Consider the following 14,047-nt stretch of genomic DNA (forward strand, 5'->3'; position numbering starts at 1 on the left):
CTCCAAAGATATACACATGCCCGACAAGAACATGAAAAGATGCTCAACATCATTAGTTATCAAATGCAAATCAAAACCACAATCAGATATCACTTCACACCCACTAGAATGGCTATAATAAAAAAGACAAATAAAAATGTTGGCAAAATTGGAACCCTCATATAGTGCTGATGGGAATGCAAAACTGTGCAGCCACTTTGGGAAACAGCCTGGCAGTTTCTCAAACAGTTAAACATAGAGTTACCATCTGAGCCAGCAATTCCACTCCTAGGTATATATCCAAGAGAAGTAAAAACATTATGTTCATACAGAAATTTGCACAAAAATGTTCATAGCACCATTATTCATAACAGCCAGAAAGTGGAAGCAACCCAACTGCCTATCAAATGATGAATGGATAAAGCAAATGTGGTCTTAGCCATACAACAGAATATTATTTGGTCATAAAAAGGAATGAAGTTCTCATACATCCTACAACATGGATGGACTCTGAAAACACTGTACTAAGTAAAAGAAGCCAGTTACAAAGGACCACATATTATATGAAGAGTCCAGAATAGGCAAGTCTGGAGACAGAAATTACATTAGCGGTTGTTTAGGGCTACAGGATTTATGGGATGACAGCTAAGGTGAGCATGGCTTTTTCTGAGTTAATGAAATGTCCTAAAATTGATCATGGCAATAGACGCACAACTCTATGAATATACTAAAAGCTACTGAATTGTACACTTCAGACAGGTGAATTGTACGGTATGTGAATCCCAATAAGGGTATTAAAAATAGCAGATGGCCAGAGTTTTTCTTTATGGTAGCATTCCAACAAATAAAAGGAATAACAGAATTGCAATATCACAATTTTGCAACTTCTAACGAATGGTAGGCTCTAAACATTGGGCACCAGTGGCTACTAATGTCACAACAGGAGACAACCAGCCCTTGTGTACCTCCTGATGAAGAACACCCCACCACCCAAGATATAATCTTGCTCCCCATGCCCCTCTCTCTCCACAGGAAAAAAAACCAAGCCTGGGACTGATTCAACCACTAGCTCCAACTGCAGGAAACGCACAGGAATGTTCTAAACTACATGGGACAGCAGTCAGCAAGATCCAGCCTGTGGGAAATTCTAGAAACTCCTCAGGACCAACGACCTAGTTTCTTCAACAGACGGAATATAGGGAAGAGAAGAGATGGAGGGGACACCTACAGATTAAAAGAGATTTAAAAGACACTTTAAAAAAAAGGCAAAACGAAACTGCAGTGTCTAGGGATGCACACTTGGGTGATAAAATTGAAAACAGAGTAAAGAAGTGATTACAATAAAGTCAGAGCAGTTGTTGCTCTTGGGGCTGGGAGAGGCTGCGGCTGGGAGGGGGCACATGGTGGACTTCCGGCAGGCTGGCAGGGTTCCAGCTCTTGACTTGGGTGGTGGTACAAGTGCATCTACCTTCTAGTAATTCACTAAACTGCACCTCTGCTTTTTTGTACATCCGTATCTGTGTTACACAAAACAACAATAACAAAAAGTAAAAAGAAAAATCAAAACTACATCACTAGGGGGCCGGCCTGGTGCTGCGGTTAAGTGCGCGCACTCCGCTTTGGCAGCCCGGGGTTCGCAGGTTCGGATCCCAGGTGCGCACCTAAACACCGCTTGTCAAGCCATGCTGTGGCAGGCGTCCCGTATAAAGTAGAGGACAATTGGCATCAGGTGTTAGCTCAGGGCTAATCTTCCTCACAAAAAAAAGAAAATAAAACCTACACCACTGGATTACAGACAGCTTCTTTCCTTCAGACTCTTTCTTTCCCAGAAATACTCCTCTGAAGGCAACAGTTCAACAGAAGCAGAAAGCTCGAAGTGCAATGACATTCTCTATAGCATTATCTGCTGGAGAAATAAGGTGTGGGATCAAAAAGAGGAAACGACCAAACACCAACCACAGGGACACAGAACTGGGGCCCACCAACACTCCAGAATACTGTTGGGCATTTTAAATTATGAAGATGAGATAGAAATAAGGAAAATTCTTATGACAACATTAGGTAAACAGACTACAAAGGAGTAAGAAGCTGTGATTCCAACAACATAAAAATATGTATGCGCTGTATGTGGACTGCTTGATAAAAACAGGAAATTTGCAAAAACTAAAATAGCTGTGTTAGGATCGAGAAACTACGGATGGTTTTCTTCCCAAGTTTTCTTCAACACTGATCTTTTGGCAGTTGTTAGACAGCAAATAAAATTAAAAAAAAGAAAAAATCACCATTCTGGCACTCTTCCTCCTTGCCCATAACAATCCATCCTCTGGATGGATCTTTTCCTATTACTATCCAGTGCTACCGGCCCTATGCAACACCTATTATCACAGTGCCAATGCTTCATTAGCGGGTTTCCTAGTGGGACAGAACTAGTTAGAGTAAAGCTTTAGCAGCAGGATGTGGCAGAAAAAATTGGGCTGGGAGGAAGCAAGAAACTGTGCTCTAGTCCCAGATGTACCACTAACTGTGTGACCTGAAGCAATTCATAATTTCCCCAAATCCATACGGGCCATCCTGGACTTCTCCCGCAGCTGCAGATGGGACATGGCACCCTGAACATACAGGGCCACCAAAACACAACTGACCCCAAATCCAACCTGGTCCCCACCTGGGTCTCTCTATTTTGGCTCTGAGCTTACTATCCAGGTATGTAATTCTAACACTCGCAGAGTATGAACCGAAAAAACACAGTTCCACACACGTAAAATGAGGGCGGTTAGCCCAAGTTTCTGTCTAGGTCATTCCAACTCTTACTTTGCTGATGTCTTTCTAAAATAGCTCTTAAATTTAGAAGGAGCTCAAGGAGAAGGTTGGAAAAAACCTTTCTAGGGTGGCAGGTCCCTTCCGCCATCCCAGATTGGCTCCTCTATCAGCAGACTCGTATTCAGCTGGACTTGGAGGTGGCAGACAGCAGGGTCTGGTGGACAGGAAATACCATTTTTATTCACCTGTAAATACTTCTCCCCCACGCACTTCCCCCTCAAGTATGCTCTTTGGTCTCTTCTGCTGGAAGAGAGAATTCCCAAGGGCCCTTTCCAGCTCTAAAAAGAATCTGGTAACATTATGAGGAATATATGGAAAAGAGGGGTCCTCGAAACACAAGTCCCAGTGGGTTAAGGGTAGAAGGAAGACGGGAGGGTCAAGGCCACTGCACTTGAACCCACCATTTCTCACTCCTCCCAGCCTGCAGTGTCCACTTTCAAAACCAAGACGCTCCAGATAACTTAACTCACCTGCACTGCCAACCAGGACATCCCATCCGGGGCAGCCCCTAGAAGCCCACAAACTCATCTCAGGCTTAGCCCCAACAGTCCCTCCTTTGGCAGCCTCCCCAGCTCTACCTCCCTCCAACCCCACCCACGGCAGTTAAGGGCCCCCTCCTCTGTGTGCCCACAAGCAGGCATGTGCCTTTACTACATACACACGTATCACGCTGCACCGCAGCGGCCTGTGCTCCTGTCTTACTCCTACTTCAGGCTGAGCACTCCCTGAGGGCAGGAACCAGCTGTGTTCATCTGAGTACCACCTCCCCTTCCCTCCATCCCCAAAGCACAGTGCCTGGCTGGTACACAGCGGGTGCTCCATAAATGTCTGTCTGCTGGATGGATGGATGGATGAATGGATGGATGAGGGATGTGTGGGGTCCGGGGTCAAGAGACAGATCTTCTGGATGGGCCACGCTAAAGCATGAACAACAGACTGATATTTCACAAGCGGCAGGCCTAAAAATGAGAATATACTCATTAAAATCTTTTCAAATTAAGTATTCCATGAACAAGCGCCTAGGGAACTGTGCCGCACTTTCAAGGCCATTTACCTAAACACAATTTTGTGGCTATTATGTGAAGTGCTGTCTAGTGGTTACAATAGGAGATCTGTTAATGTGACCAAACTGGAAGCTGCTCCCTGTTGCCTCATGGTTAACTAGGCCTCCCTCTCTGTGATGAATCCATTCATTCATTCAACAAATGTTTACTGATTGCTCATCAAATGCCAGCCACCATTCTAGGTGCTGGGGTACACTGGGACCACAAAGTCTGGAAAGGAGTAGCTACAGGAAGCCCTCACCAAACAAGTCCTTCTTGGGGAGCAACGTCATCCAAAACAGCTTGAGACCTGAACTCACAGGGAGCAACACCACTCATCTCCCTGCCTTCTTAAGCAGAATGTACTGAACGTAAAACCTTACTAAGTACAGACTGACATCCTGGAATCCAGTGATGCTCTTCCAAACACAGCAGGCTGTAGAGAACTCTACTCTGGAGTTCTTGCATCCATATTTCCTAATTTTTCTTCCTCCCATCTCAATACACCACTTTTCACAAGGACCAGCAACCAATGGTTTTGAGTCAGTATGTCTCTCTGTAGCAGCTCCTTGTGATCTGACAGTAGCTAGAAATAACCAAGCTCATGAAAATCATGTGCAAAATAAGAGGACAGAGTTGCCAACCAAAGAATGGATCAGGCAGGCAGCCAGCAGGGAAAGGGATGGACATTGTGATATCTTGGCCGGCAGGTCAGAGGTTCCTATTTTGCTTACTCGTTGGTTCCCAGCCATGCTCCTGATAAGGAAGACTGCTGCAAGCCGATGTCTTAACTGCCTTCCAAATAAATTAACTAATCTGACCCTCTCAGATAATGTGCAACTGGCAATGTCTTACAGCAACCTGACCCGAGTTCAATGTAACAAGCTGACTGTGGTCCTGGAAGAACAAAGAAGATAGAAGCCAATCCATCTAAATCTCATTAGTTTCAATAGCCTAAGATGCCAGGCAGCCCAGGTAAGTTTGAAAGGAGGAAATTAGCTGTGTGTGAGTGTGCCAGTCAAGTGTATACATCCTAGTTGTGAACTAAAACGGAAAAGCATGGCCTCTGAGCAGTGAAAGGATTTCAGGAGCCATCTCCCTGCAGGCACATGGTGCTCTCCTCTGTCCACCTGCTCCACACCGAGTAGAAGGCATGTCCCTCTGCACCCACCTGCACAAAGGCTCTCTCCCTTTTGTCTCCATCATGGCTCAGGCCACATCACCCTATATGGACCACAGGAACAGTCCTTTGAGTGGTCCTGCTACCTCTAGCGTCTCCCTCCTGAAACCCATCTTCCCTGTGTTTGCCAGAATGGTCTTCACACAACACAGCCCTCATCTCAGTCACTTCTCTGTACAAAGACATTCCCCAGAGGATGAAGTGCAGGGTCCTCAGCCCGGTGTCAGGGACTCTGCACTATCAATACCAACCCAACCCAATACTCCTTCAGACCCCACACATACCCTGGGCTCTAGTCAAACAATGGAACGTGTTCTCCAAGTATGACGCACCCCCCAAAGTACAGAGCAAGTCCCACCCCTATAGCTTTGCCTGGGTGCGCTCCTCCTACGTCCCCATCCCTATCCCCACCTGTAGTACGCCAATTCCCAGAGCCACTTTCAAGTAACAGTTGTCATTATTAAACTTCTTGGTGGTCGTGTTCATCTTTGCTTCTCTACCATCTGACGTTCTGAAGCTCAATAAACATAAATGCTGATATGGATTAAGGAGAATCCTCAGTTCCCACAACAGTCTTCAAATGACCCACTTTTCAGAAGTCTGATCTTCCTGGTCCCTCTCTGCTGAGAATTCTCTATAGGCAGTTGGGACCTGGGTGCAGAACCCTGGCACTACCATCTTCCCTTTCGGACTCCCCCCTGTTCTAATGCAGACTAGAACACTGGTGTTTTGGAAACCATACCACACCGTGGCCTATCTTTATGGCTAATGAAAATGCTATGCCTTATAGACACAAAATATTATCAAGTTCTGGATGTTTACATATGGGTTAAAAAATAACCAAAATAATTGTGGTGATGGTTTCTAAACCTAAGTGCAGGCTTTTGTATTTGTTCCAAATAAATTTCATGTAATTTATATTGGCCCCTGATTTATCCTGTTAAGAACATTGTGAGTCCCAGGCTGTTATCCCATATACCAGTTACTGATCTCAGTTTTACAACATGTGGGAAATTTGATAAGCAGGTGGGGGGTGGAGGAGGGGTGGTTGTCTTTCTTTAGTTCTTTTTTTTTTGTGTGAGGAAGATCAGCCCTGAGCTAACATCTGACACCAATCCTCCTCTTTTTTTGCTGAGGAAGACTGGCCCTGGGCTAACATCCGTGCCCATCTTCCTCTACTTTACATGGGACGCCGCCACAGCATAGCTCAACAAGCAGTGTGTCTGTGTGCGCCCGGGATCCGAACCGGCGAACCCCGGGCTGCCACAGAGGAGGGCGCGCACTTAACCGCTTGCATCACCGGGCCAGCCCCTCTTTAGTTCTACAGTACACTCATCTGATGGTGGCCTCAACCTGATTACAAATGCACACAACTATACCACGTGGGGCCGTGCCCTGGGACTCTCAGAGGCAAAAATAAGAATCCAGCTCTACCTCTTTTCTAGCAATGTGACCATGACCTTAGGCAACCCTCCTGAGTCTCGGCTGCTTCATCTGAAAAATGGGGTACTCTGAACTGCCCTGTCCACCTTTAAGTCATTGTATTAATAAAAAAGCAAGAAAGCGAATGAGCATGCACTGTGAACTGCGGTGTCCTATACACACAAAGGAATTTTATTATTACTTTCACCCAAACCTTATTTCTCTGTCTCGTCCACAGGAATGACACAATGTGCGTTTTTCCAAACGCTTAACAAAAATCAAGGTATAGGGAGTCCATGAGCTAAGTAAACCTATTTAAAGAAAAATTGAGGCTACTCTGGTTTTGGGATTTTTGTAAACCCATGTTGGTCCCTAGAGATCAATTTCTTCCTTTCCAAGTTCTGAAACACCCCCAGTTTAAACAGCTCTCAGGACTCCACCTGGTCTCATCAGTTGGCTTCCTGGTCAGCAGTTCCCAGAAGGCACCTGCCTGAAGGCCTGTTTTACTGGTTTCTAAGAAGCGCTAATTTCACGGTTAGTTACTAGCTCCTCCCCCATCACATCCACAACTGGATAACTTGCTAGTTTTCTATGAGCCTCAGTAGGAAACTAGCCTCTAATACACACACACACACACACACACACACACACACACACACACACGGCCCAGGAGTCTCTGTCCTCACTGCCATCACTACGAAGTCATCATAAACAAATATAAACTATTTACTCGATGATGTCCTAAACACAAATATCTGAAATTACCAAATAAAGTTATCTGGAAATTTCATCATGAGTGAGAAATACCATCTCAGCCATCAGCAAGATTTGGTGACTCAAAACCGGAATGTACTGAGGCAAAGACCATGCAGAAGTGTGTATAATCTGCAGGATTTAAGGCCAGGCTGTCCATAAATCCCACCTCCCAGTTGCAGAGTGCTTCAATGTAGACAAAGGTTCCGTGTCCCCATTTTGCAGAGAAGAAGACTAAACCTCAGAGAAGCTACATGACCAGGTCCATATTGCTTATAAGTGGCAGAACTAAAATCAGGACCCAGCCTTCCTGATTCTTAGGACAGAGGTTTTTCTAGCTCATCCCACTGCTTCTCTAGTCAACTCAGTGCCTCTTTGGCTCCGAGCACGCGCAACGTGCCCTGCACACAAGAAATATTTCTTAAGTCCAATTCAACACGCATGCTGAGAGCCTACTTCATGCGTGGTCTTGGCTACAGCTGAGAAACAAGGCCACACGGTCCAACACAAACAGATCTCATGGTGGGGAGGTGATTCCCGTTCTGTTTGAAGGGCAGGAAAGTTGCAGAATGGAAAGTAGATTATTTGCTCACAAACTAACACAGAAGCCAAAACACTGTAGTGAAGGGGACATGGCAGATTGAGCGGCTCCTGGAAATTCAATTCTGGTAAAACAGAGCACATGTTACTGATGTCCTGACTTGCCGGGTTAACAATCTCTTGGAAATCAAAGGAGGCAACAAAAACAACTCTCCTTAATCTTGATCAACAAGGAAGTAAGAACAATCTTAGAAGAGAGTGACTGTCATCTTGGCGTGCGAGTCAGTAAAAGGCAGCACTGCTGATCAGTTCCACCGACACCCAGGGCTCTGCTTCAACCACGGGCAGAGGGCTCTCGATGTGTATACCAGGTCTGGGCAGGCAGATTTTAGGTTTAACCATTCCACCACTGAACACAGCCACATTGGCTCCAACTGATGGAGAGATCAACTTAAAACACTGAGACTTCGTGTTGCATTATTAACTACTGATCAGCTTCTGTTCCAGGCTGATACATCATCTTCGGGCCAAGCTATATTTACATCTCAGCAGAGATTCAAAGCTCTCATTTGCTCCTTTTACAGCACCTGCCTCATAGGGCTGCTGTGAGAATTAAATAACCCCACCGGCCACCATCATATGAACCTTCTCTTAATGTGGAATACCTAACATCTCCTAGTGACCTCAATTTCTGTCTCCCTGTAGTTCTTTCCAAGCATGCCTAACACAAATGCTTCAATAGTTACTCTAAGGGAGGGTTTCCCATTGATTCCCCAAGATGCTGAATGAAGTCTGGACACCTAAAGCTCCTTGATCCTGGCTGCCCTGAAAACTGGTTTTACCCAACACTTCAAATACTATGCCTCCCACTCTCAACAAGAAACGTCAAAACAGCACACGTTGAACACTCTTTAATTTTCTGGTGACACTACTATCAGGGCATTTCAATATCTCCCCCAACTGACAGGGACATTAACAAAATATCAGATAACCGCCCTAACACAAAGGTCCACTGGACAAATTCCTCTTGCAGTTCTGGATTGGGAGCCTCTCCACGTCACCTTTAGTGTTAGGTAAGGTGAGTCATGCAACTTGTCACAGTGCTCTCTGGCATACTGAGTCCACTCAGATCCCTAGTGAATGGGAACAGGGGGCAGGAGACTGCCCTGAATGACCTCTAAGGCAGATGCTTCCCACCCCAGTGGTCTCCATCTTACATCAAAAGACAAGCAAGTATATGGGGACTTAAAAGGGCCCAGTGGCAAGCATCCAAAGTGACGGATTTAGTGTTATTCTTTTAAACTGTGGTGCTTATAAACACGGTCGCAAGGTCTTTGTCCTTTTCCCTTGAATCTGGAAGAGCCTGGCACTGGTTCAACCAAATAGAATACGGTGTTAGTGATGTTTAATGATCTCCAAGGCGAAGTGACAGGTCCCTTGGGAAGCTTGCCCGGCCAGGGGGCAGGGGGGAGCCAGCCACCATGTAAAAAGTCCAACTACCCTGGGACTGACATGCTGAAGAGGCCATGAGCAGATGTTCCAGTCATCTGTCGCAGCTGAGCCCAGTCATCCCTGCTAAGGTACCAGATGTGAGTGCAGTCATCCTGGACCCTCCACACCAGCCCTTCTTCCAAGCAAGCACTCCTGGGTGACCTTGGTCAATACCTAGGAGCAGAAGAATCTCCCAACTGAGCCCCACCCAAATTCTCGACCAACAGAATCCATGAGCTATGAAAAATGGTTGTTGTTTTAAGCCACTAAGCTTTGGGGAGTTTGTTATGCAACAACAGATAACTAGAATGAAAACCATACACATACATAGATACAGCATGTGTGCATGGCATATGTGTGTGCACATAAAAGATTTAGTATGTAAAAGTTTTTCATAACTTTAAAAAACGTTTCTCAGGAAATTCGCACACTCTGATGCTAACTTAGGTATCACCTCCTCGGAGACAAGGGAGTAGAATAATAAACATGAATTCTTTAAAAAAAAAGGATAAACAAACTAAAAAACTTCTTTGAAGGCCACTAACTCTGTTTAGGAAACAGACATTAAGATCAAGGGTTGGAATGTCTGAGGCTGCCTTACTCTATCTTCACCAACTACATATTAAGAACTCAATAAACTGCATTGGAAAGTGGGGGAGGGGACTGTTACGGATTAAAGGAGACTTAAGAGACATATTTACCAAATACAATGTGTGGTGTGTAGTTGGCTCCTGATTCAAATAAACCAAGTGTAAAAAGGTTTTTGAGATGACTGGGGAAAACTGAATAAGGACTTGGTGTTAGATGACATTAAGGAATCATTGTTCATTTTGTTGAGTATGATAATTTTAACATGGAGATACACACACACATTTCATATACATACATATATATACATACATATATATATATATAAAATGAGATACCCACATACGGTTAGATGATAAGTTGTCTGCAAGTTGTTTTAAAATACTCCAGAAAAATAACAATAAATGGGTGCTGTGCATATGAGAGTTTCATCATACTGTTCTCTCTACTTTGCATATTTGAAAATTTCCATAATAAAAACTTAAAGAAAACCTCACAAACTGCAAAGAAGTTGGGGGTTGGAGGGTGTCAGCCCGGTCTGGCCTGAGCCTCGCCTTGAGAATCCAAGCTCTGGGTAGGAAGAGGAGTCATGTCCACAGTGAGGGTGAGAGTGCTCCGGATGCACAAGGGGAAATGATTCCCAGCCACTAACAACTAATTTTCTTCCATGTCACTAAAACATAATATCGTACACAGATCTCTGTGGGGATCCAACTCAGTACCTACCTATGTACCTGAAGACAGATTTCACCCCCCCATTCATTCCCGCTTATCAAGGGGCTGCGCTACCCTACTTTGTGCCCAGCTGCACAGACACAAATAGCACACATTTACAGCAAAAAATAAAGTACATGCAGCAATGAAAGCTAAAATTTTTTTAGCTTTGGACACCAAAGTTAACAATCTTCCCTATCTAATTTCATGGAAACAATGATTTCATCCCTTAGAATGTTCCTGACGGATACAGAACTGATTTTTAACCTTCAACTAAAGCACCATAATCTATAACCCAGCAGAGTCAAAACATTTGACATGGAACAGGACAAGCTCCTCTGTGGACATCCCTGGATAGCCACAGTGAGCCGGGCTTAGTATGGAGCCCTACTCAGCAACGGAGTTACCGAGTGACAACACAAGAATGTTCTAGAAATCAGCATATTCAAGTCCGTCATTTTACAGATGGGTACAACGAGGCCAGAGGCAGGTCATGTTGCCAGGCAGGCAGCCACTGCAAAGCCAGGAACAGACCACGAGCCTTCTGACCCTGAGACTAACAATTTTCTTTCTTAGAACCATCTGGAGTCAACTGCATGACAGATGTTACCTGAACAGGAAAAGAAAGGGCGAGCCTGGAGTTTCTGCTCTGGAAAGGTTAAGAACAAAATAGGCAACACCCAAAACCAGAAATCTCAGTGTTAAAAACTCCTTGACTATAAAAAGTGCTTGGTCTGGGGAAATATTTTTGGCTTTTTTAAATGGTGGACCAGGAAAAAAAAAAAAAAAACCCAGACCACAGGAGAAAGGAAAAAGAAAATGAAACAAATTTGTGCCTGACTAAACAGTAACATGCAATTAAAATGATGGATGTCTCTGTGCCAGAGGTTGAATTTGAAACAAGCTGCTGGAAGAAGGGCAGCCCTGAAAATAAACTGCCAAATTATTTTTTGCAGCCAGATTGCAGATTCCCGCTCCGTGCAATTCTGAAAGCAAATAACTCCACATAAATAAATAGGCAACGAATTCCCAGGAAACCCGGCCAAGAAACGTGAAGAGAAGGAACTAACTTTGGGTGGAAGATGGCCCCCACCCATCCTGCCACCTAGGAATGTGACTAAATTTGCAGAGTAAGGCATGTCAGTGCCATCTCGCATACACGAAGCATCCCTAGACTACCCAGTCCTGTAACAACTACTCCCCTTTTCTCTGTGGAGCCCTTTCCGGCTCTGAAAGCACAGTTCTGGATGTCACAACACACTCTGTGATGCAGTGGCTGGAGGCACTGGCCTGAGCCCCAGCTCTGTTACTTAGCTCAGGTCGAGCCCAGTGTCAGGAAATTTCTTACCTGGTGACAATGGCTGAGGATGACGTGAAATGAAATGATAGATTTAACAGGGCTTGGCCCCCCGGTTTGCCCATAGGACAGCCCAGTGATGGAGGGGCCTCACTCTAGGTAGCACGCTCTTCAAAGAAAGAGATGAGCTTTATGGAGATTAAGTGACAGGGGAGTGTTAGGGGCTGAATCGTGTGCCCTCAAAATTCCTAGTTGAAGCCCTAATCCTCCAGTGCCTCGGAATGTGGCTGTATTTGAACACAGCCTTTGAAGAGGCAATTAAGTTAAAATGAGTTCATTAGGGTGGGCCCTAATCCTATTTGACTGTCCTTATAAAGAGAGAGACTGGGTCACACACAGCGACATCAGGGATGCCCGAACACAGGGACAAGACCACGTGAAGACAGACGGAGAAGACGCAGTGAAAGGGTAGCCATCTACAAGCCAAGGAGAGAGGCCTCAGAAGAAACCAACTCCGCCAGCCCCTTGATCTTGGACTTTCAGTTTCCAGAACTGTGAGAAAATAAGTTTCTGTTGTTTAAGCCACCCAGTCTGTGGTACTCCGTTACGGCAGCCCAAACAGACTAAGACAGGGAGGAACGTGGCTTCAAAGTTAGGACCAAGGTTGAATCCGGGCTCCACCACTCACAACTAGCATGACCCCAACTATGCCCCTTAGCCTTTGGGAGCCTGTTTCTTGCCTATAAAATGGAGAGAACAGAGCACCCACCCCACAGAGGGCCCCATCCAGCATGGTCACAGCTGGCCACTGGCAGAGCCAGGGCTGTGCCAAAGACCTCTAAGTCTCAGGAACTTCCCACCACCTCCCTCTGGGGATCCAGAGCCTTCGCTGGATGGCAGCCCATGGACACTTTCATGGTGCTCCCCGGGACTGAAACTGATGGTGAGACCCGTCCCCAACAGCCTAGGGACTTCTTGAGCCACAGCATAGTCTTGGACCCCAAATTCCTTGGGTCACACTCGTGGTCAGTATTCTGTAAGTATGGACAATGAACTCAGCTAACAAATGAGTCTGCATTTTACTACTGTTTGTGATCACACCAACTGCAAAGGCACACAGAATTTTAGGGCTATTTACTTGGCTCTGTATGCATGTAAGGTTTTCAAACAGGTTAATGAGTGGAAAAGCACATCAACTTTTCTCCTTTAACCTTGTCTATGGTGAGCTTGCTGGTACGGTCATAAACTATAACGGAGGCACCACCAGCCATTCATCTCATGGAGGGATACACAAATAAAGTTGTCTTTTTATAGGTGGCCTTTGATTTTTTATTTTTCTTCTCTCTCTCTCTTTTTTTTTTGTTTTTGGTGAGTCAGTAGTCTTTTTTAAAGTCTCCTGCAAGAAGGCAGAGAATGACACATTCAGATGGAGAACAGGAGGGTGTGATGCTTCTGACAGCCTCTCTGTAGGGCTGAATTTGTAAGGATGGCATTATCAAGATTACTTCCATGAGGTACATGATTTTGTGGTTAGTGTGAGCTGTTGTGAGAAGAATCTTGACTACAAGTTCACCACACAAAAAGTTAGCCTTTCCTTATCCATTAACTAAGAAAAAATTTTTCTAATCATATACGCATTTTTACAAGCAACAACTGAATACCAAGCAAGGTACAAGCATTAACTAGTAGTATTATGGAATGTTACTCTAAAACAGAAAACACAATTAGGAAATTATTTACAGAACGAAACACCTAAGTACAAACATAGTAACTTCTTGTCATTTTAGCTGCTGTGGATTGGTCATAAGCTAACCCCAGTTTTCCCAAGTTCAAGCAGAACTAATTCGCCTGGAATGGCTTAACACACAAGACCCTGGTGCCCCAGGACTTCAAATCCATGTCAAAAGGTATTCCTACAAGACTGCCACTAACCCAGGCATTGAACCCCCCCACCCCATACCTTCTAAGAGACCTACAGAACGTAAAAGAGGAAAATCCGTATGGGATCACACAGGTGCCCCCATATGCCGGGCTGGGATGGTGCACGGACCAGGAACCTTCACCCGAGTGAAGAGGGTCTGAGGAATGGAGGGCAGGCACCACCCAGATCCAGCCAACGAGTGCCACTCTGTGGGAACTCAGACCTTCCAATGTTTCAAGAAAGGCCACAAATCTGAATTTTTAAAAGTGAAACGCAGCAATGTTTCAAAGCCTTGTACA

The 14,047-nt window shown here is 45.1% G+C and overlaps 1 protein-coding gene across 6 annotated transcripts in view; it reads right to left on the minus strand.

Moving 5' to 3' along the window:
* EPB41L4B (erythrocyte membrane protein band 4.1 like 4B) overlaps nt 1-14,047 on the minus strand; it is a 133,016-nt gene that overhangs the window by 99,186 nt on the left and 19,783 nt on the right. The gene's annotated exons all lie outside the window — the stretch shown is intronic.

This window comes from Diceros bicornis, chromosome 28 (assembly GCF_020826845.1).
Source record: "Diceros bicornis minor isolate mBicDic1 chromosome 28, mDicBic1.mat.cur, whole genome shotgun sequence".
Taxonomy (NCBI): Eukaryota; Metazoa; Chordata; class Mammalia; order Perissodactyla; family Rhinocerotidae; genus Diceros; species Diceros bicornis.